This window comes from Myodes glareolus, chromosome 2 (assembly GCF_982192425.1).
Source record: "Myodes glareolus chromosome 2, mMyoGla1.1, whole genome shotgun sequence".
NCBI lineage: Eukaryota > Metazoa > Chordata > Mammalia > Rodentia > Cricetidae > Myodes > Myodes glareolus.
The window spans coordinates 79162473-79185311 of NC_142027.1; the positions used below are offsets into that span (position 1 = coordinate 79162473).

The window sequence follows — 22839 nt, forward strand, 5'->3', positions numbered from 1 at the left end:
CTCTCTGGCTTCTCCCTGCCCCCAGTTCTAACTCTTGCCTTCACCTCCCCGTCAGCTTTTTCTCTCAGCACCAGACCAGTCAGGCTTTTCCTTTTTTCCCCATACCCAAAGGTTATATAAATAAAACCACTGATGGACTTTTTTTTTTTTTTGGTAAGTCCATGGAAGGGGTACCACGACTACTACACCTGGCACCCCACACATTTGGCAGAAGCCAAATCAGTCATCACCCCAGTTCCAGAAAAGCAGTCAGAGATACGGCTTTAGAAGGGTGACTGATGGGAACAGGAAGCGAAACTGGCTAGGAGGTTGAAAGTGCAGAGATCCTGAAGGAAAGTAACCAGTTTCCTTCTTGGCTGAAGGTCAGAAATGTTCTCAGGCCTCTTGGCAGCCTCGTCTTTGCCAGAGGCCAGATATACCAAAACTCTTCTGGGGCTCTGATCCTAAACCTGGATCCTAAATATTTTTAGAGTTACCTCTGCAGAGGGGAAAAGGCAGAATAGAAAACACTGATTGGGGTCAAGAGCCTAGAATTTTGGGGCTGGGTGGAGAACTAACATTCTAGCTGGGCTGCATCAATCCTGTGGCCTAGGGAACTAACGCTAGAGAGGCTGTGCACCCGTTGCCATAAAGAAACAGGTGGAACAATTAGCTCCTTACTGTGATACTGTTCTCAGAATCCCGGCCCTTACTGCAGAACCTCTCCTGGCCATGGCCACACAACTTCACCGTCCAAAACTGCCCCACTGTGGCCTCTTGTTCTACCTCCCCCATCTTGACCCCCTCAACCTCCTTGAAGAGTCATATCTGCCTTTTTCTTCCTGTGTCAATATCACCACAATAAATCTACTGCAAAATATGCTCTTGCCAAGAAAAAGTTGTGAGGAACTTTGAAATGGTCAAAAAAGATTACTGGGCAATTTGCCTAGGAAATCATTCTTTTTCTTAGTTCATGTCAGCCTTTCCTTGTCTCTAAGACATTCATGACTCTGTAAATTGTGACAAAGAGATAGTAATATAACTGGTTGTGTTTTAAAAGCAGAGGGTCTTACACCTTGGATAGTAACAGAGAATGGGTTGCAACGCAGGGTTTAAGCCAACATTCTTAAGTGCTTATACACTGTTTGAATTTTTCTCATAATATATTATAATTTTCAGGCTAGGACATGGCTCAGTCAGTGAAGGGATTGCTTTGACAACATGAGGACCCATGTTCAATCCCAGAACCCATGTAAAAAATGCCAGGCATGTGGGCACATGCTTGCAATTGCAGCACTGGTAGGAAGGGAGGCAGGGAGGGAGGGAATCAGGGAGGGAGGGAGGGAAGGAGGCAGGGAGGCAGGCAGGGAGGGAGGGAGGGAGGGAGGGAGGAAGGAAGACAGACCCCTGGGCCTCCTACCCAGCTAGCCTAGCTTAATCGGTGAGCTACAAGACAAATGGAGACTCCGTCACAAAGAAGGTGGACACTGTCCCTGACACCAAGATTGTCCTCTATTTCCACAGGTGTATACACACACATACTCACATGGGGAGGAAAAGAAGAAGAGAGATAAAGAGAGAGGGGGAAGGAGAGGGGAGAGAGAAGGAGGGAGAAGGGGGGAGAGAGAGATGGGAAGGGAGAGAGAGAAAGAGAAGTTTTTTTAATTTTTTTTTATTTTACATGCGTTGGTGTTTTGGTTGCATGTATGTCTGGGTGAGGGCGTCAGATCTTGGAATTACAGACAGGTGTAAGCTGCCATGTGGATTCTGGGAATGGAACCTGGGACCTCTGGAAGAGCGGTCAGTGCTCTTAACCACTGAGCCATCTTTTCAGCCCTCAAGAAATGCAATTTTAAAATGCAAGTTCATAATACCTCTTGAGTTTGTATGAGTAGGATTCAGCAGGGGAGGAAAAGGAAAGCTGCTGACAGCGGGGCCACGCACACCATGCTCCCTGAGGTCTTGTGTGTTACACACCCTGGCTCCCTGAGGTCTTGTGTAGCTCTCTTTACCCTCTTGGGAATATTTTCTGCCTCCATTCCCCTTCCAATGCAATACAATAACATACAACCCTCTTTCATCTCTTCCAGGAATGACCATTTCTATGCAACTATTCACAGTCAAAAGGTCAGTGGATGCCATAATTTACTCTCGTTTTATAATAAAAAAAACCAAATAAACTGAAGTGTACCCTATTTGAATACATAATCCATACTCTTTGGGGGAAAGGGTTGGGACTGTATGCTAGGTGCCTTTTCTGTTGTCGCCCTCACGCCTTATACAGACCTTGGAGTGCACAATATGCTCCTAAATGACAAGTAACACACCAGGCTATGTACTGGGGACACACTGGTGGTTGACAGCAAGTTCAAATAGACTAGGCATGAGGCACAATATATTAAACTCGCTACGAGTGGAGTATGGCTTAAGGAGTTCAGGGACTCTGCCTAATCACATAGCTGTTGAAGCATAGAGCCTAGGACTCGTGTCTGGCCATGGCACCTGCCCTCACAGAGCTTAGCCAGCAGGGTGGTGTACAGGGGCCTCGTGCTGAAACCTGAGATCCAGTCAGGTGTCATGAAAGGACTGGTAGCAGGTGAGCCTCAAGAACAAGCCAGAGCTGAAGGAAGAGATGTAGGAAGTGTGTTGGTTGCAAAGAGAAACACAGTCCAGAGAGAGACATGAAAGGAAAAGGCAGGAGATCTGAAATGAGTCCTGTTGTTGAGTTATGGAAAAATAGAAACATTAGGCAAGAGAAGCAAAGTGTTATTGCAAGATGGCTGCCTTCATTCTAGAAGATTCTACGAAGCTGAGTGGGATTCTCAGACCCACACAGTGGAAAAGGCATTCTGGATGGAGGGAGCACAGAAAGGATGGGGAGATTAGAGACAACGGGGCCTCTGAAATAATGGGAAGATGGAAATGCCCTGCTTACAGAGCCCTGAAGCCGACAAACGTGCAGATTAGGAACGGGGAAGAATGATCTTCCAAAGGGTAAAACGCCTCACACTCACAGAAAGTCGGTCTCTATGTGAGTCTATCTATATATCTAAATACTATGATAAAGTACCCGTGTCTGGGGCCATAAAATGAAGAGATTTAGCTAGCTCACAATTCTGGAGACTCAAGGGCATGGCTCTTCTGTAAAGTTCATCATGTTAGATGGTGTTATGGTAATGAAGTGTGATAAAAATTGGATGCCTGGTTACTGGGTTCCTCCACTGCCAATGCAATAAGCCAAACCAAACTGAATGAATAAAATAAATCCAGATTTAATAAACAGGGCAATGCAAAGCAGAGCACTCCCGGGCGGCTCTCAGGAAGGTTGGAGACAGAACCCAAGGGCACAGCTGGCAGATTTATGGGCCAGCTTGTTTTTTGTTTGTTTGTTTGTTTTGTAGTTTTTTGAGACAGCAATCCTAGCTGTCCTAGCTCTTGTAGATCAAGCTGGCCCTGAACTCACAGAGACCCACCTACTATGGGCCAGTCTTAAATAACCAGTAGGCGTGGTCTCGGGCATCTCTGGGGAAAGAGCTGCTGATGGTGGGCTTTCTCAGGGACAGAGTCTGGAGTGAGGAGTGAGGCCGCTCCTGGGACCTGCTGCTTGGTGTGCTGAGGGTGTGGTCTGGAGTGCCCCCCCCAAGAGATTCCAAACAAAGTGTACCGTGCAAGAGACCACATGGCCAGGCAGGAAGCAAAGAACTGAGCATGGCTAGGTTCACTGTTTTTATAACAACCAGTTTTCAGGAGAGATAAGCCAATCCTCCAGCTCCTTCTGAGGGCAGAAACCCATGACCTTATTACCTTCTATCTACTAGACTCCAGCTATCAAAGGTTCTACGACCTGAACACCACTATATTGGAGACCAAGCACCCGGCACATGAACCTTTAAATGCTTTAAATGCTCAAAACATAGCCGTGTCAAAGATTTTATTTAGCACAGCCATCAGTGAAGACAACAGTAGTTGTCTCAACTGAGTGACTCCAGAAACCAAACTGTCACCCATGTTCATGAGTGGTGAGGTTTAGATGAAGGCCATTAGGCAAAACCAGTTCCTTACAAAGCATAGCCCAGAATAGCTATTAATTGCAGCAGACTCCGTCACTGCCTGAAGTCTGGAACTCTGGGTGACTCTGGGGTAGTCTCATCGTCACTTAGAGCATCGTTCCCATGGTTGAATAAGACAACATTGTCTTATATTAATGTGTATAAAGTCCTCATCAAGAATGTACGGCCTCTGCTGCTCAAGAGGCACAAAGGAGCCGCCTCACAGCACCTCTGAGAGTGGGGAGGACACAAATTTTAAAATAACTACATTATAAAATTTGGAGAAATAAGAGAAAAACAAGTAACCACTCCAAATTTTGGTGTACTTCTTCCAATTTTTCCTACTTGAAAAATTAAGTGTAAAAATTGTGCTCTACTTGAAGATTTTCCCTGCTTCTCTTGACTGCTACGTCATACACCCTTTCACACAGCTGCACGCCCGCCACTGCCATTTCTCATGCAGCACACACCCCGCAGCTGGCAGGTCGCTCTTGCCATTTGAGCTGGCTGCATTATATGAAATATTAGTGAACTGAGAACTTTTGCTCCCTGGCAGACACGGGTAAGGTTTTCACAAGCCTCTGGTCACATGTTCAGGGCTCTTATTCATGACACCTAAAACCCTGTTTTACTTATGTTTTTACTTAAACACCATAAAGTTAATTATGTATATTTATATTATTAATTAACGTTAAACTCATGGTTCAACGACTTATGCCTAAACAAAGCTGATTTAACACATACTTTTCTGGAAACACCTATGTTATGAAGCATTATAGCTTCAGTTTGGGATGACATCTTAAAACCCCAGTGTTAAGATGTTGGGCTAAGCGAGAGGTTTAGGTCAGTGGTTCTCAACCTGTGGGTCACAACTCCTTTGGAGACTGAATGACCCTTTCACAGGAGTCCATATAAGATATCCTACATATCAGATAATTATATTACAATGCATAACAGTAACACAATTACAGTTATGAAGTAGCAATGAAATAATTTCATAGTTGGGGGTGACCACAACATGAGGAACTAACTGTATTAAAGGGTCATGGCATTAGGAAGGTTGAGAACTCCTGGTTTAGGTCATTAGTAACATACACTCAGAGGAGGTCATGGGAGGCCATTGTGTCCCTTCTCATGATGTGAGCAGCTCCACCACACAGTCCAGCCTTGATGTTCTGTCAGACCGAAACGTGACTATCCAAGGATGGTGTTGTAAGACTTTCAGGGATGGTTGTCATATTTCTTGTGAGACTGGGTAGTTCCCGCAGAAGTGCACTAGTTCTGACTAATGAGTTATTGTACAGCAGGAAGACATCTGCCCACTGCAGGAGCCTAAACAAGACTGCAGAACTTTGTTCGCTACAGGCTGAGAGTATGGCCGACGACTTGGATGTTTGCTATTCTGTGCTCATCTGTGAAAATAACCATAAGAGGACCAGGAATATTGATTTGACCTAAGAATAAACTTCAATTGCCAAGTAAATTTATAAGTACAGTATTTGTGAAGATGTAGGATTCACTGTATTTTATAATTATTGGGCAATTAAGCTAGCTCTTTTTCTTTCTTGAAATGCTACTACCATCAATGCTGTTGTGCGTAAAGCTTCTTTTAGGAGAATTCTCTCGGAAACTAATGGAAACTTCTAACTTTGATGGAGCCTACTTAATTGTGCTATTCTTGTAGCATCCCATAATAGTCCTTACGATCCATGTGTGTTCGTTAGCTTTTTGTTCCTGGAATACATATTTGAGATAATGACTTATAAAGAGAAAAGGTGTGTCCTGGCTCACAGTTTTGGAAGCCCAGTCTATGAGTTGCTGCATTGGGGCCTGTGATGAGGTGGACCATCACAGCTGGAGTGCATAGTAGAGCAAGTAGCTCAGTTCACCTCCTGAGAAAGGACCAGAGTAGCCTATCGTCCCTCAAGGGTAGCTGTCAATGACTAGACCTGTCACTTAGTCTCACATCTTACAACGCCACCTCCTCCTAATAGCACCGAGCTGAGGAGCAAGCCCTTTAACACAGGAGCCTTTGGTGTCACCCACGACCAGACTTTAGTGCTTTGCTACTGACAGAATGTGCATGGTCTTAGAATCGTCATCAGCATCACTTGGGGACTACTTAGAAGAGCTGACAAGATCCTGCCAATTCTAGTGTCCAGAACCTGGCTTTAAACAAAATCAATTCCCATGCACATAAAATTTAAGCTTTCTGTGAACCAAGAATTCTCAAACTTTAGCATGCACCAGCCTCCACTAGTCAGCTTGTTAAACACAGATGCCAGAACCTGCTGCCAGCATTTCTGACTGAAGCATGGATTAGGCCCAGAATTTCTAACGAGTTCCTCAGGATGCTGACAATCCTGGATGTAGGTGACATCTTTTGAAGCACCACTCTGGAAGGTTCATGGTGAGACTCTGCAGAATCAATGCTGTAAAGGTGCTAATGTGTCCTTTTTAGAGAAAGAGAAGGGGGGATGAGTGGTTTATAATTTATCAAAAGAAATTTTCACCGTGGAGCTGAGTCAAGCTAACTAGATTGGTTAGATCAACTGAGAAACAGAAGTGGAAAAAATGGTGTTTATTTCCTCTTATTTAGGCATACTCCATAAAAGAATCTACCACTAAGGACTGGAAGACTTTTTATTGAGTATTTGTTTCATCAATTATATTCATAATTATATACAGAAAGATAATCTGAGGGACTTTCTAGGGAAAGGATTTTATTTCCTTTAACTTCTTTAGTGTCTTCCTGGTCTCTAACAAATCTTTGGCTGCTACCTACCACCCAGACAAAGGCCAGGGACTTCTTAGAAGCTCACACAGAAATGTCAAATACAGAACACTGTTACGCAAATGCATGACTCCTCAGCGTAGCACAGTTTCTAGGTATGAGCTATTTTAGGTAAGGCACCATTGTAAGTTCATATTGCTCATGAGCCTGGCAAGACTTTGATGCAGAAGACTCTCCTGTATGGGTACTTCCTTGGAATGTCTTCCATTTTTTCCTAGGGTGCCCTTGGCTTTTCAATGATAATGAGGTTCTTCTTCCTTTACCTCCTTTCATTTCGTATGGATGGTGTGCACGTGTGTATGTATGTTGGCAGGCATATGGACATATGTGTATGAGCAAGTGGAAGCCAGAAGATGATGCTGGACATCTTTCTCAATCATCAACTTCCCACCTTACATTAAATTCTGCTGCTGCTGATTCTTTTTAAATTATTTTTAAAAAATTCAGACAAGGTCTCTTTGTGTAGCCTTGGCTAGCCTGGAACTCAATCTGTAGACCAAGCTGGTCTCAAACTCAGAGATCTGTCTGCCTCTGCCTCCCCAGTGCTGGGATTAAAGATGCATTCCACCATACCTGGCTAAGGCAGGATCTTAGCCTTCAACTCAGAGCTTATGGCTTCCAGTAGTCTAGCTAGTCAGCTTGCCGAGGATCCCCTGCCTCCACTTTCCAAACACTGGGATTGCCGGCATTATGTGGGTGCCGGGGATCAGAACTTTGGTTCTTATATCTGTGCGGCACTGAACCATATCACCAACCTTTCCGTCCTTACTTCTGAGAACCAGACCACACCTTATCTCCTCCACCGAGCACCTCATCTGAGTATTGCTGCATTTCCAGGAAAAGAACCCCTAGGCTCCCTCTGTTTTTATCCTGCCTCTTTACGGGCTATCATGCCAGGTGAGGTTATCAATACGGTGGCCCAAACTTACCAGAAAGGAGCAGAGCATTGTGCCATTGTTTAGGTCTCTAACCAGCACACCAATTCTGGGCTGATCACTTCATACCTGCTTAACTTGCCTATAAAGTGTGCACTACTCCCGTCTTCTTCATCATCCACGGTTCCAAATGCGCCAACAGAGCGAGTAAGAACCAGACGGTGACTCCAGGAGAGGCCTGGCAAGCACCTGGCATTTGCCTCTTCCCAGCACTGTGTATCCACTGTGTGTCCACGTCAGCCAGGACATTCATTTGCACCATTGTGGTATCAGAGGAAGAGAGAGAGGCCAGGAATGGCCCAAAGCTTTTAGAACCTCACTAGATACTGCAATGTAAATAAAGTGTGGTCAAGGGCAAGCAGGACGTGGTGAGTGTGAGGGAGAGCAGAGTCAGTACGCCAGGCAGACGTCTTGATGGAAAGAAATCAGGAAGGAAGCAGAAAAGCTATGCCGCTGTATTTCTTTCCCCAAGAGACGTACTCTGGTCTCGAGGTCTCTGAGAATATTTAAAGTCATGGCTTCGAAAATTTGCACAAGCAATAGAAAGCAAATGTTCAGTTATTTTTTCTACAGGCGAACAGATGGAAGGGATTCTACTCAAAATGGCACGAGAAAGGAGATGGGGTGGGGGGATGTGGCAAGACAGGAAAATCTGTCTTCGTTTTGGCTCCGGAGCCTTACCAGCTGCATGGTCAGGTGGGCATTTTCCCAGGAGTTACTTCTGCCTGACACAGGGAAGGGAGACTCTCTGAGGGCTGGAGGTCACGATGGGAACGGCCATAGGTATGCTGCGGATGTCCCTTTGTGGCCTGCATGTGTACTTAGAGAGTTGTGATGTGGGATATCATAGAACTGCTATGTGATTGGTAAAATGCTTACGCTTACTTCAGTCAGAGATTTGCTCTGGAAGACGCAGTCCTGACTCGTGTTTTGCCGAGCTTTATCTCACTAGACTCAATTACCCATGGTTATCCACGCCTGCAGATAGTCTAATGTATCCCATTAACGGCAGGCCTGCCAGCAGCTAACAATGCAGGCACCGTGCCTGGGGGTAATAAGAAGCCTCAGTGGACTTATTTTGCAAATTGATCCCTCTTTAGTAATAGCAACTGTGACAGTCCCCTTTAGAACTCTAAAATAGAATCTTTCTCAGTCTGGATCCTACAGTGACTCCCCCAGTTCCAGGTGGAGCTGCTCTCTGGCTGCAAGCAGCCATGTCTATTCAGCCCCGATCTCCTGGGGCTCTGTCCTCGGTCTTTCTTATCATCTTTTTCCTGTCCCTCAGCGTCAGCCATTTCTTCAGCCCTTTGGCCCAATCAACTCAATCTTCCCTTCTCCAACCTCTCACCAAACGTCTGCTCAGAGCTGTCCTCTCCAGCACTGCCCCAGGCCAGGAAATCGCTGGAGACAGTCGGTGTCTGTCTGCAGAACGCCCCACATTGTTTTCTCCTTCGTATTTTTAAACAATTCAAGCTGCAGGGACTGGGCATTCTCTCGGGGGTGCCCCACAACACACAATCGGGTTTTGCAAAAAGACAGCTTTTTATCACACCGTCACATGGAGAAATATCGATACTAAAGGAGTCGACACACAAAACCCTAACAGCTGCTAAGCCTAGATACCACAGCCTGGCGTGGCGCTCACGCTCACAATCCAGCACTTGGGAGGCGGAGGGGCAGGAGTTCAGGGTCACCACAGCTACACAGTGATTTTTAAAGCAATTTTCACTACATGAGATTTTTGTCTCAAAGAAACAAAAACGAAAGAAAAGCCTTCTCTGCTTGGCAATTGCACATATGAAAAAGAATGTAAGAAAATTCTAGCCCAGTAAAACAAATCTACAAATGGAAAGAGAGCTTTGGGTAAGTTTTCATATTATAATGCATGTACGTGTGTGTGCATACGTGTGTGTAGGTGTGCTTGCCTGTGCAAGCATGTGTGGAGGTCAAAGGCTGACAAGGGGATGTCCTGAGAGATCTCTCACTGAGCCTGGAGACTGCCACCTCAGGTAGACTGACCAGCCAGCAAGCTCAAGGATCCAGCTGTCACTGCACTAGGGTTACAGATAAATTCTGCCCAGTGTTTTTTTTTGTTTTGTTTTGTTTTGTTTTTGTGGGTGTTGAGGATCTGAACTCAGGTCCTACTCAATAAACTGTCTACCCAAATATGCTTACTTTTAAAACTACAATTGAATTTCTTTCTTTAACAAAATCTGCAAGTTCAAGAAACTAGTCCATCAACCAACTTACTATTTGGGGAAATATGAGAAAATAATTTTCGAAACCAGCAATCATTATGCAAAATAATAGAGTTTTACAAAGTCTCGTCACACTGCATGGATTTACTGGGTCTTCAGGTCTTCATTTTCTTGCTTTTAGTGTTTGCTTTCTCGGCCAGTTAAGGCTGGCTTAAAGTCAGCGGTTTCTTTATGGCATTTCATCCCCACGTGCCATTTACTTGGTTCTCATTGACTCCTGTCCCCCACTGCCCTCCTCCATCCCCTTTCGCCCCTCCTCCAAATAGCCTGCACTTTCTCTCTCATCCCAGGACTCACGTCTGACTCAGCTGTACCATGAGCGAAAGGACAGTAGAGACGGCTGGAAAAAGCCACCCACCATAGTAAAATGCTTGAGTTCGCTTTAACCACAATGAAAATCATAAATAAATGGATTCATTCATACGAATTGATGAATTTCACTTGAGAACATGAGACAAATTAAAGTAATACCCACCACACCGAGGGGACTGACCTGCAGCCACATCCCTCAGCCAAGACCTGGTCCGCCATGGAAAGAAGTATCCTTTCAAGTACAACGAGCAGCGGAAGCAAAGCCATTTACAGTGGGCATGCCCAAAGACAGCAAGATCATATCAGATGATGTTTAGGTCAGGGCAGTTCATGACCTGTGGGTCACAACCCCTTCTCACAGGGCTTGCATATCTGACATCCTACATGTCAGACATTTGCATTTCGATTCATTACAGTTGTGCAGTAGCACCGAGATCATTTCATGGTTGGGGGTCACCACAGCATGAGGAACTGTACTGAAGAGCGGTGGCGTTAGGAAGGCTGAGAGCCGCTGATTTAGGAGCAAGTCCTGGGACACGCCTGGGATCAATTTACCTTTTTATTTCCCTGTCTTGCTCGGGCACCTCCTCCTGAAACACTGAGCAACACTACCTCAGCGGCAGTGACTTCCGTGGAGGTGCCAGGACAGCAGTGAGGAAGGACTAGCGTCGGCCTGGATTTTAGCCAGAAAATGCCCTAGAAATGGTCATTTGCCTGTTTGAGGTTGGTCGTTCACAGCCAGGTTCCTACACTGTCGTAATTACGGTCATTTGAACACAAAGTCTTCGTCTCCCATGTTTAAAGGGATGCACAGTAAAAGTACAGCCACCAGGAAGCCGATGGCTTTGCTGAGAATGGTCAAACCCCGCGCAGGTTCCATCCTTCCCACACGGTGTCAGTGCGCCTTAGCGCAGAGAAGCAAAACGACAGGCTTAGTTTCAGAAGTCCATCTTATAAAAGGCACACGAATCACGGGCGAGGATCCAAGGCAATCGCTTTTCTAGTTCAAACTCTGCCATGGGTTTTTCATTTTTTGTGGTAGATAAGAACATAAAAATGTAATTGGTAGTGAAAACACAACACCCGGCGCAAAGGGCTACGGTTGCGGGTTGGCTCCTCTAGCTGCACAGAAGTCCACTGAAGGAGTCCGACTGTCGGTCCGGGCCAGCACTTGCTTGAGTAGTTAATTCAGCTGCATGCTGTTTTTAGATGCACATTCTTTACGATAAAGGGTTTTTTTTATTTTGTAAAAGTACCTTAATATAAGTAAGTATTGAGATAAATGAAGAAGGCAGGTGAACCGTTCAAGGTAGCGTGTGTGTGTGTGTGTGTGTGTGTGTGTGTGTGTGTGTGTGTGTCATACTATAGTGTAAAAACCAATAGAAGCTGAAGTGTCTGTCCTACCACACACACTGGTGGTCCTCTCCCTGATTCTAACCACGACCTGTGCACTGGTCTGCCGTGGTGATGCTGTGAGGGGACACACACGCACGCACGCACGCACGCACACACGCACACACGCACACAAAGATGATTCCTAACAGGGTACCAAGTATGGTCTGAAAGGCTTCCTTAAGAACTCTCCCTTCTGGTCCCTCCATCTGTTTGAAGAACCAGCAGTACCACACCTCACCAAAAGCACACTTGCCAACAGTGTTCATGGAACACTAGGCACCAGATACAAATAATCAGCCAAAGGGTTCCAGCTCAGAGCATTCGACCCTCCCTCTCCCTCCACCACCCCTTCTCTCCCTCTCTTCTGACTTAGCCTCTGCTTAATGGCTCATTAATTTCTTTGAGTAGCCAATATCTAGAAGGAAAATAAAAACCAAACCAATTCAATTAGAAAAGACACTTCTTTTACTTTACCTCCCCCGGTTCTCTCTAATCCCTTCCCATGTTTAGTTTTCTCCTTACAAACGTTACCATTAAATAGGTTATTTATTTACTCCTTGTCTCCTTCCATTGGAATCAAATAAGCAAGAGGCAAGGCTTTTTGTCTCCTTTGTTCTCTGCCACATATTAGTACCTAAAATAAATATTAGATACTCAATACTTGTTGATTAAATAAATAAAACGGAACGACAACGCCTCTATGCCTGCCAGTGCTACCTTGGTTCCTTCTCCTTTCTATCATGATTTCTCCCCCAGCCCTTCAATCACCTCTCAGGTACAACATATTACTTGTTGTAATATGTACTAAGAAGTCCTTGGTCTTCTTAGAGTTCTTCTTGCTAGCTGCATCTCGGCAAAGTACCAGCATCTGGGCTCCATGATTATCTATGCCATGAAAATCCTCTTTAACCCCACCCTCTTATCTTCCACTGCACCTGCCGTGCCAACCCCCAACCCTTTATTTCTACAATTAAACTTACTTTGCTCTTTGTCCAGCCCAGAGTAAAATAAGATCTGTAACTCATGCTAGATTTAGATCCATAAAAATTTGTGGTACCACCCAAGGCTCAAAATCCACTGCACACAAAAGAAAGATTAAGAATCAGAACTGGATTTGAAAATTGAGCACTACCTATATTCTCTGGTATCTCTGGTTGAGTCAGCAGCCTTTTGTCTCAGCTGCAAAACAAGAATATTATTTACTTTGTATTCTAAGGGTTATGTTCAAATGAAATGATATACATAAGAACTTTGGAGAGGTTTATAAGTGTGTCCTAACTGCTAACTAAATGCTAACACTGCACTGTGACAATGCTGCCTCTTTGGGGACTTGTGAGAAAGTTCACGCTTTCTAGTATGAGTAGACTTCATTGCTTTCTTTCTTCCTTTCCATGTCAGAATTCTGTTTTTGCTCATTCTGGGTCCTTACTTAGGAATAGTGCCTCTCGTCTTTCCTAAAACTAACCCTAAAATTACCCACACTAATAGTTTCCAACCCTGTCCACATATTACAATCAGTGAAGCTTTCAAAAGTACAGATGACTAAACTAATTACCTATTTCTAGGCCAACTGAATATGAATCTCCAGGAATGGAAGTATTATGTCAAGACTTTTGGCTGTTTCTTTATGAGACAGGGTCTCAGGCATCCAAGGCTGACCTCAAACTCACTGTGGTTAAGGATGACCTTGAACACCTTATCTACTGCCTCCACCTCTCAAGTAGGATTATAGTATAGGCCATCACATGTGGCAGCATTTTGTTTTGAAAGTTGTTCTCTGATAGAATGCCAGGACAAGTTATCAGGGTAAAGAGGATCCTTTAAACAGAATGCTGGAACAACTGGATACTCAAAAGTGATGCTGAATCCCTTTCTTATATCATATTGAGAAATTAACTAAGCTTTGAGGTAAAACTATAAAATGTCCAAATGGAAACATAGAGATTTGTTTGGACCTTACTTGTCAGAGAACACAGCCTTTATAACATCAAAACACACAAAAAAAGAAAGAAAACTGAACTTCATAAAGACGTAGTTTTTGGTACTCAACACTGAGAAAAAGGCAACCCATGGCCTAAATATTTGCCATTCACTTAGCATAGCTCAGCTTGTGTCCAAAGTATAGAAAGGGCTTTCATAAATCAATAATAAAAACACAAATGACTAATTTCTAATATATGCAAAGACTCTGAACAGACATTTCTCTAGAGAAGATACACGCATGGCCAGAACACATCAAAAGATGCTCAGCATCACCATCCACCAGAAAGGCATGGACAAAGGCATGATGAGATGCTACTTCACACCCACTAAGGTGCTGCTCACGACAGGACAGGTAACAGTTGCCGCTTCCCAGGATGTGAAGAGGGCTGAACTGTGTGTTGCTGATGGGGGTGTGCAATGGGCAGCCAACATAGAAAGCCGCTCAGTGTGTCCTCGGTCGTTCAGTACACAGTGACCATACGACCCACCATTTTTACCCCAAGGGAAGTGAAAGGATAGGCAAAAACTTGTACATGAATAGAAAGAGCAGTAGAGTTCCTAGTAGGTAAAAGTGGAAATATCCCATGTCCATAGACAGATGAATGGAAGAAAGAGATTTAACTATGTAAACTTAAATACTATTTGGAATATAAAGAGATGAAGTACGGATATATGTAATGGATGAACTTTGAAAAAAGTGAGAAAAGCTAATTAGAAATACACTATATGATTTATCTATAAGAAGTGTCCAGAAAAAAAGACTATTCTATTGGACTTCATATACCAAGTCCAATAAATTTTTTACACAGTTAAAAAAGAAATATCCAGAATAAGCAAATAAATATGAAACAGGAGATTGACTGGTGGTTTCCCAGTGCTGAGGGATGAAGAGTGACTGCTAGTGAGTGTGTGGGGTCTTCCTTCCTCTTCTTCTTTTTTTGATAATGAAAATATTCTAAAATTGACTGTGGCCATGGTGAATATACTAAGACCACCCAATAGTGGGAAAAAAGAGGGAGGATGGAAAAGAAAAGGGAAGGGAAGGAGGAAAATTGAGTTGTGAATTCTAATGTTAAAGTTGATGCATACTAATTTTCCTTCTAGATTTCTTGGGACTAAAAATCGCATCTTCGAAAACTTTGACTCCTCCGTTTCTTTTTCCATAATCATACCTGACACAGCAGGTGTGTGATATCCTTGGAATGACTTTTCTTTTTTCTTCAACCAGTGGAGTGTTCCTACGCAATGCTCTTCAATTTTAACAAAAAATCCAAGTATCAGGCTACAGCACCTGGCCGGTCCGTTCACCTTGCCTATCTTGGCTCACGTGAGCTCCGTGTGTGATCAGCCAGCAGCGCACAAAGAGGAAGGGAAGTAGACAGCGCAAACCCAGCTCCCAGGTTCTGCATCCAAGTACAGCCATGGTGTGATACGCCTGCCCTTGCAAGTGGCCTCTTGTCCTTAGGAGCCACGCCGATGTCAGTTCCCCAAGACCCAGCTCTGCTCTGACTGACTTTGTTTACTAAATAAATTCATCCCTACTCCTGGAGTAGTTTCAACTTTTAGACAGAAAGACATCTATTGATGATCACTGATACACAGTATTTTATTGTTTGATATTAAACAATTAAGAGTTATTGTTTTATCCCACAAGTACGTTATACATGAAAATAAACATAATCTAGCATGCAGCCACTAGGAGTGGGACGGTGGGGGTTCTCTATCCACCCTGTGCCTTAGAGGAACAATGTTACTCCAGTAAATTTCTGTGCAAGCTAAATTTCTCTGGTTTGATGAAATAAGCATAAAGACAGAATCTAATGGACATTTCTCAAAATGACTTTGAATACATAAACATAATTTTTTAAAGGTTAATGATTTGGTCTTCTAGTAGACTTCAACACTTTAATCTTTAGAAATACTCTCAACAGAGTCTTGAGAGGATAGAAAAAAAGAAAAATGTTGTAATATATTGAGATATTTTAAAATATAGGGAATTTTATATAAAATAGCATTAAATGGTTTAACTCAGGATATAAAAACAGCAAAACACAAAACTACAATTGTCTGGGCAATAGAAGGAGGGCTCCTCCCGCAACTCTAGGACATTAAAACACACAGAGAAAAGAAAATGAGAATATTCAATATTAATTTGAGAAAGAAAATAAAATATTTCAGCTTTGGGTATGATAATTTTAAACTGAAAGTATGTTCCCTTAGAAGATTAAGAATAAAACGTCCCCCAAAGAATCCAGGGAAGAATGGCCTGAAAGATACCATGAGTGCCACAGTTTAGAACTCTGCTCTAGGAGAACTCAAAACCAGGCACTGACTACGAAAAGTAAGACATGGTTGAGTGACAAGAAATAATGGGTCAGTTTCTCTCTCTCTCTCTCTCTCTCTCTCTCTCTCTCTCTCTCTCTCTCTCTCTCTCCACACAGAAACACCAAAGGCATGTTTCAGAGTAGTTGATCAGTTGTTCAAAGCTGGAAAATGCGAGCAGATCATAGGGGCTCAGGGACCAGCCTGGGCAGTACACGACAGGGCCATAGCTTTCCTCAGACAAACCCGAGCACTGGAAAACAGCCACAGACACTTCTTGTTAAAACTATAAACAAATTCTCAAACCAACTCTACACACAGAGGACACCAGAACTTTCCCCAATTTCCAACACATTAGCAGAGCAAACTTTCCGATTGGAAGTTCATCCTAGAAAAATATTCAGGTGCATTTCTACACGATACAATTTTGGAACACAGGAAGAAATAATTTCAATAGCAATCTTAAAAGAATAATTATCCTTACAATTTAAGGATAATGCTGCTTCAGCCTTTGGTGCAGATGTTTAGATATTAAAATGATATTTTTATAAAAGATCCACAAATATGTATGAATATACCCCAACCGCTCTCATCATAAAGGCTTTTGAAAATGGTTGAAGAAGCATTTCTCTTCCCATATTGCAAACACAAAATATTGACTGTTACACAATTATGAGACAAAGGCAAGGTTGAAGGGTTAGACATGGTAGGAGGACAGCAGCGGAGACAAGTGCAGGGCAAGCGAGAGCCTGCTGGGTCCTGCTGGCCCCGCTTTCTGCAGCTCCTTCCTGGTCCTCTCCGAGGCTCCCCCAACACATTCACATCCTCTCGAAGGAACTGACTCTCCCTTTAAGGCGAACCAAGCAAGCATCCAAAGGCAACGTGCAGAACCGTAATGAAAAAATGTCCACGTCTAGCCAGCAGACAAGCAAGCAAAGAAAAACCAGCTGTCAGTCCCTGAACTGCGCCGGGGTTGGGGGGTTTCGGGTTTCCTTCGGCCTTTTCCTGTCTCTCCCACCTTGTGTCTCCCTCAATAATAACAGTTTTCCAATAAGCTTAAAGCACAGATAAATTCTCCATCTGTCCTTGTGCGATACACGCTGACGAAACAGGAAAAGAGTGCAATACTCACAACAATGAAGAATTCCTACACATGCCGTTCCATTTTCTTGCTCTAAAAAGATGGAAGGTTAATCTACAGAGCCTTGCAGAATTAGAAAAATAAGGGGGAGGGAGATCGACCCACACAATCCTCCAGCCCACCGCAAAGTAGCTCAAGCTTGCTGACGTCACACATTCATGAATGGATGTAAATTGGGCTGGTTTAGGATCCCCGCACAGACTTAGTGTGTGCTGTGAAGGAAAAGGTGGCGGGGGGGGGGGGGGGGGGGGGGGGGGGGGGGGGGGAGAGGGAGGGCCCAGCGCACACACAGCCAATAGGCTTCGGGCAGGTATGGCCAGCCCTCTTTTAGAAAGAATCTGGTCACAGAATAAACAGAGCCCGCCAATCAGACATCTGTCACAGCCTTAAACCAAACCAGAAGAGCTGCTGCTGCAGCAGTGGGGGGGGGGGGGGGGGGGGGGGGGGGGGGGGGGGGGGACAGGAGAGGAGGAGAGAAGAGGAGAGGAGGGGGAGAGGATGGGAGAAGAGAGGGAGGGGAGAGACTATGATTATCATAAAAACATTGGTCTTGCTACTGAATAAAGGAGTCAAAAGGGAATTCTGGAAGGCTCAATGCCCCAAAGTTAAATCACGAGAGCTTTCTACTCACTGGGGATATTAGAGCTATTTCCTTTAACCCCTTTCTTGATGTTTAATAACATGCTTAATGTGAGAAAAATAAATCAAAATCAGAGAATTAGTTCCTAAGATCAGAGACAGGTCACCATGTATACACCCCATAACACAATTTGGTACACTAAAATAATAGGGCAAGGATACATGCAATTATCTAAGATGGCATTACATAAACTGAATTGCTTTTTATAACAATGTATTCCTGACCTTTGTGTTGTATCAAAAGTGGGAGGAGACAGTTAGATTTAAATAAAGTACATCATTCCCTCATTAATTTTATTCACTATCTGACAATCGATTAAGACAAGGCTCTAGACAGGCGGTGGTGGCACACGCTTTTAATCCCAGCACTTGGGAGACAGAGGCAGGTGGATCTCTGTGAGTTCGAACCCAGCTTGGTCTACAAGAAATAGTTCCAGGACAGGCTCCTGGAACTACAGAGAAACCATGTCTCAACCCCCTCCCCAACAAAACAAAACAAAACGAACAGAAGACAAGGCTCTAAAAGGCTCTTAATGAATTTTGGAGCAAAATTTGACTTCAGTGTGGAATCTTAGCAGCAAAGACATCCATGCTCACTCACCAAATGGGTTCATGACATTTCTTTACTCTGAATTTTTTGATATTATACCAAAGTGGAGACTAATGTAACAGACTATCCCTTCTCCCTAACACTTTGCTTTACAATTATCAATACTTTCCAAATAATGACCCTCACTTTTTGTATTTGGAAATGGTCCCAAATCCTTGAACCCACGACGGTCTCAGCTGTGAGATGTCCAGAGGTGGGGGCCTTCGCACAGATTCATTCTGGTGCTCAGCAAGATGCGTGTAGAACAAAGAGAGGGGACGTGCTTGTTACACTAGAGGTGGGAACCTTCGCACAGATTCATTCTAGCGCTCAGCAAGATGCGTGTAGGACAAAGAGAGGGGACGTGCTTGTTACAAGGAGACTTTCCACTATTGCTTTATACAGGAACAGAATATCAGGGGCAAAGAGGGTCAACAGATCTCTAGAAAAAGTCTGTAGAATATCACTGTGAAAAAGATGGACCAAAGAAGTTTATCTATCTCTGTAGGGTAGGAGTGCTCACAGCTAGTATAGTACAGAAAGGTTGCTGGCAGGCCCTGAGGGTACCACAAAGACTATGCCAAATATCCATATGTCAACCTTATTTGAGAATAATTAAATGAGAATAAGATGAAAAATATGCATACTTCTTTTTTTTAACAGCAATCAAAACCAAGAAGAATACAATTGAACTCCCAGACTTATAAAAACAAATAAACCATTTTCCTCTTAAAATCATACAGGCTAACTAACAGAGGGCATCAACAGTCCACATGTTCTTACTATGGATGGTGTCAATAAGATCCCCACTAGTATATCAAGCTATATATGTTAAAAGTTTTCAGGGGTTTGCATGTAAATCATATCTACACAAAGAAAGCTATTTTAAAAGCCAATTGGTTTTGCTTTGGAAGTTGCCACAATTATAACAAGGGTCAATTAGTAGCATCACATTGAATAAGTCCTCCAGTGGTATGGAGAGTCTCTGCAACAGTTCAACAATGCAGAGCCTATACATGCCCCTAAGAACAGCCCACCCAAGACTGCTGGCTTAATCTATCACCCGGTGAAGTAAAACCCTTGGCACTTCAGCCTGGTGAATTCTCTCTGGGTTAGCATGCTTCCGGGTACCACTAAACCATCAACTGAACCAACAGAGTCCTATAGGTCAAATCTCATGGGAGGCCACTGGGAAGGTGCCTATCCAAATTGTAGAAGATGTAGACATTATTCTCAGAAGAGATCATTGCATGTGGGGAAAAGAAGAAGGGAAGACAAATATATAAAGGTGTGCACCCTAAGAGGGTGCCACCCAAGAGAAGCCTGCTGTGGTGACATGAATGCACAGACGTGGTCACCACAAGTGACCTGGTAAGCTTGAGGAGTCAAACTTTTTTTTTTTTTGAGACAGGGTTTCTCTGTGTAGCTTTGGAACCTGTGCTGGAACTCACTCTGTAGACCAGGCTGACCTTGAACTCACAAAGATCTGTCTGCCTCTACCTCCTGAGTGATGGGATTAAAGGCATATGGCACCACTGCCCAGCTTGAGGAACCAAATTTTTAAATTTTAGTTAAGTTTTAAAAATAATCACATGTGGCTAATGGCTAACATCCAGTATAGTCACCTCAATAAACCCTGAGTTGAATTCTATCATCTTGAATAGTTTTCAATGTCAGCAACATTGACAAGTGTGGGGAGCTATATAGCCATTAAAAGAGTCGGCTCTTTCAAGAACCAAATTAACCCCTTCAGGTTTCAGTAATGACAAGGAGATGATTCTGGTCTTCTTACTTAAGAACATTTTCAAAATTCATTAGCAGATAAAAGTCTGCCAGGCAGTGGAGGTGCACACCTTTAATCCCAGCACACGGAGGCAGAGGCAGCAGAACTCTGTGACTTTGAGACCAGCCTGGTCTACAGAGTGAGTTCCAGGACAGGCTCCAAAGTTACATATGAAACCCTGTCTTGAAAAAAAAAAGCAAAAACAGACAAACAAACAAACAAACAAAAACCTAAACCTAAATATAAGAATCATGGTACATTTTCTCTTGCTATTGAAATATGAGCAGTTTTAATTTTTGTTCTTTGTGAAAAATGTGTATTTAAAAAAGGAAAATGGCTTGTTATAAAACTATAAACTAAGGCAGGTCTTAAGGACCAAGACTCAGCAGTTACTTTTGATCAAACATAGAAAAAAAGAATATAGTTAGCACAAGTACTGATGCATGCAGACTTGGATTTCTGCCCCAGGTACCAGTGTGCAGGGGTCAAAACTGGCAAAGATCTGTGCTGCCTGTCAATCATGGGAGCCTAGACTGCCTGAGCTTCAGTTTTCTCCTCCGCAAACAGACCTATAGAGGCTATACTATGCATTGTGTGGATGTTAGATAAAGGAGTTAGCACATCATCAGATTACGGAAGGTAGCACGCTGTATCTTCACACGCTGTAGTTGGTGTGTTATTATTCCAACACTGTGGACTCCCTCACCCCTTTACAACAGAAATTTCAACAGCTACTCAGGTCAACAGTGCACGAGTCAAAATTATGGAAATAACACACTACCACTACTTTTATTATAATAAAACTCTAACAGATACATTCAGGAAATTATATAATTGATCAGTAACGTGTTTTCCCCAAAGGAAAGATCAACCAAGTAGCTTTTCTTTAGGAGACTGGCAGAATCATCTGAGGTTCTGAACCAGGGCAGATGGTACTTCAGGTAGGCAGGCCGGCTAATAAAGAACTCTTAGAAAGCAGCTAAAATTTCCACATTAAGATGCAGCTTGTACAAAACGGTATTATCTAGTATGGAAAACACTCTACTAGTTGAGAACACAGGTCTCAACTCTCTACTCTCATGCCTGTGTGTTAACCCTAACCTATCTGTACCCTTTCCATAGCGAATGCACCATTAATCAACACGGAAATTTAGTATTCAAAGACCTTGGCAGGCTATTATGTTTACTTACTTCTCATTAAACGGAGAAAGTAATTTTAAAAAAATAAGGAAAAATGCTCTTGTAAAAATCGTGAAACTATGCTTGTGTTAAGGGAGAGTACCCCAAAGCTACACATGCTCCAGGGGTCACCAGCCTGGATCAGCTTGGCAAGATCACGGCCACTCAGTCCTATGGTCTCATTTGTAATTTAAAAATTATTCTAAGGAATGCCAAACTGCTCTGCATTGTCCATCATCATGCATGGCGCCCCCAGAAAAGGAGCTCAGGCAAGGGGTTTGCACTACAGCTTCATAGCAGGGGGGGGGTTTCTATTCTTAGAAAATTAGACACCCACATTACAGGTAACTGCACTATAATCCAGTGAATTACCACCTTTGCCCCCGTTGCTGTGGTCACAGTCTGTTTATGTCTAATATACATGCTTTTATAATTAACACTTTGCTTGTTTGTCCTTGTTTTGAGTTGACTTCCCTCCTAACCTCAATGTGTGTGTGTGTGTGTGTGTGTGATAAGCACTTAAAATCACTAGGAATAAAATTTTAGAATTATATACATATGAATGAACATTACAACGATAAAAATCTCATGTAGGTAAATTCTATAATCATCTTTACAATAAAAGGAACCCCTTAAATTCATGTATAGTTTGGCAAACTTAAAAGAGCACCATTAGTTAACTGAATCTGAGCTCTGAAATATTTTTTCAAAGGCTAATAAAATATCAAATCAGCTGTAGAAGAACAATTTTGTACTATATGCGATCTAGACAAACTGTAACAGCATGATCAAGTTTTAATGTATCCTCTCTGCCAAAGGGGTGCCTATTAGTGAAAGATGTAAGAATTCTTCTGACTGATACTCAAACACACCGGAGCAAATTGTTTCTCAATTGATCAAATATTTAGCAACCTCAAAATACATCATCCATAATGATGATGATCCATTATGGTGAGGTGCCATAGCCAAGCTTTCAGGGGTCTGGAACGCTGGAAACATTTTACACACTAGGAGAAGAAAATGAGACAGTTATTCTGTGCCCTGCACCATCCAGCTCAGGCCGTTTTCTAGGGTGGTAGCACAGCGTGGAGACGGGGTTAGTGACAGAGAAAGCTAGAAGATACTTCCAGAAGAGCGGTGCAAAACCCAGAACTGGGAGTGCTGGAGCACACGTCGGATCTCAGGCTTTGGAAAGTGGGAGCAGGAGGTCATAAGATCAAGACAGGAAACCTAGGAACAAAGAGGCATTTTCATTCTACCTTCAAAGTAGAGACAAGACAGAAGGCCAAGACAAGAGGGAGCAGGCATCTGCCTTTTCCTTTAGGTAGGCCTCCTACACCTCCACTTTGAGGGAACTGTCTCCAGCCACTTTCAACCGTGTTGATTCAGACAGACCTCTCTAAGGGTTGGGAGAGCAAGCCGCGGCACAAGTCGGGCCTCCTCATGTCCTGGGTCCTGGTTAAGGAAAAAGGACAGACACA

General features: G+C 43.4%; 1 protein-coding gene across 3 annotated transcripts in view; it reads right to left on the reverse strand.

The window, feature by feature from the left end:
* Map3k13 (mitogen-activated protein kinase kinase kinase 13) overlaps positions 1–22839 on the reverse strand; it is a 161515-nt gene that overhangs the window by 88437 nt on the left and 50239 nt on the right. The window contains exon 1 of one of the 3 annotated variants that reach the window (XM_048453826.3): positions 17160–17388. The exons of the other annotated variants lie outside the window; for them this stretch is intronic. The gene's annotated coding sequence lies outside the window, so the exon portion shown is untranslated. Of the gene's footprint in view, positions 1–17159; positions 17389–22839 lie in introns of those variants that run through there. 3 annotated transcript variants of the gene reach the window in all.